At 32.8% G+C, this 1,720-nt stretch overlaps 1 non-coding gene across 1 annotated transcript; it reads right to left on the bottom strand.

Annotated features, from left to right (window-relative positions):
* Window positions 1–1,293: 1,293 nt before the first annotated feature.
* Window positions 1,294–1,397, bottom strand: LOC130937442 (small nucleolar RNA R71). Its single transcript, XR_009068662.1, has one exon. It is a non-coding gene; the product is annotated as a small nucleolar RNA R71 (small nucleolar RNA).
* Between the last annotated feature and the right edge of the window lie 323 nt (window positions 1,398–1,720).

Raw genomic sequence — 1,720 nt, 5'->3', positions numbered from 1 at the left:
ATCAAATCTTTTTCATTTTTCTTATTAATTTTCGAAATTTCCTTTTAAAAAAATGTTTTTCAAAAATGTTTTTTTTTTAATTTTATCTTTATTTTCAAAAATTATGCTAACAATTAATGTGATTGGTTCAAAAATTTGAAGTTGTTACTTTCTTGTTAAGAAAGGTTCAATCTTTAAATTCTAAAATCTTATCTTTTAGTTTATTGTTAGTTAAGTAATTAATTTTAACTTTAAAAATTAAATCTATCTTATCCTATCTTTTATATCATATCTTTTTCAAAAATTTGATTTTAAAATATCTTATCTAACTTCTTATCTTCTTAGCTTTTCAAATTTGATGTTAATATCTCTTCCAACTAATTATTTGACTTTTTGTTTGTTTCTTATCTTTTTCAAAACCACCTAACTACTCTCCCCTCTCTAATTTTCGAAAATACCTCCCTCTTTTTCAAAAAAATTCTTTTTAATTAACTAATTATTTTAAATTTTAATTTTAATTCTATCTCATCTTTAATTTTCGAAAATCATTAACTCCTTTTCAAAATTAATTTTCGAATTCTCTCTCTCATCTTCTTCTATTTATTTATTCATTTACTAACACTTCTCTTCACCTCTCTTCATCTCCAATCACTGCCTCTATCCTTACCCTTGTGTTTGGATTCTCCTTTCTTTATTCTTTTCTTCTTCTACTAATAATAAGGATCCTCTTTACTGTGACATAGAGGATTCCTCTTCTTTTCTTGTTCTCTTCTCTTTCATATGAGCAGGAACAAGGAAAAAAGCACTCTTGTTGAAGCTGATCCTGAACCTGAAAGGACACTGAAAAGGAAACTAAGAGAAGCTAAATTACAACAATCCAGAGGCAACCTTTCTGAAATTTTCGAACAAGAGAAGGAGATGGCAGCCGAACCCAACAACAATAATGCAAGGAGGATGCTTGGTGATACTAAACCCACGTCCAAGTTTGATGGAAGAAGCATCTCAATTCCTGCCATTGGAGCAAACAATTTTGAGCTGAAACCTCAATTAGTTGCTCTAATGCAACAGAACTGCAAGTTTTATGAACTTCCATCTGAAGATCCTTACCAGTTTTTAACTGAGTTTTTGCATATTTGTGATACTGTTAAGACGAATGGAGTAGATCCTGAAGTCTACAGGCTCATGCTTTTCCCTTTTGCTGTAAGAGACAGAGCTAGAACATGGTTGGACTCACAACCTAAAGATAGCCTGGACTCCTGGGATAAGCTGGTCACGACCTTCTTGGATAAATTCTTTCCTCCTCAAAAGCTGAGCAAGCTTAGAGTGGATATTCAAACCTTCAAGCAAAAAGATGGTGAATTCCTCTATGAAGCTTGGGAAAGATACAAGCAGATGACCAAAAAGTGTCCTTCTGACATGTTTTTAGAGTGGACCATATTAGATATATTCTATTATGGTCTATCTGAGTTTTCCAAGATGTCATTGGACCACTCTGCAGGTGGATCCATTCACCTAAAGAAAATGCCTGCAGAAGCTCAGGAACTTATTGACATGGTTGCAAATAACCAATTCATGTATACTTCTGAGAGGAATTCCGTGAATAATGGGATGCCTCAGAGGAAGGGAGTTCTTGAAATTGATGCTCTGAATTCCATATTGGCTCAGAATAAAGTGTTTACTCAACAAGTCAACATGATTTCTCAAAGTCTGAATGGATGGCAAAATGCATCCAACAGTACTA

Source organism: Arachis stenosperma, chromosome 6 (assembly GCF_014773155.1).
Source record: "Arachis stenosperma cultivar V10309 chromosome 6, arast.V10309.gnm1.PFL2, whole genome shotgun sequence".
Taxonomy (NCBI): Eukaryota; Viridiplantae; Streptophyta; class Magnoliopsida; order Fabales; family Fabaceae; genus Arachis; species Arachis stenosperma.
The sequence above is the reverse complement of the archived record's forward strand: the minus strand, read 5'-3'. Positions and strand labels throughout refer to the sequence as shown.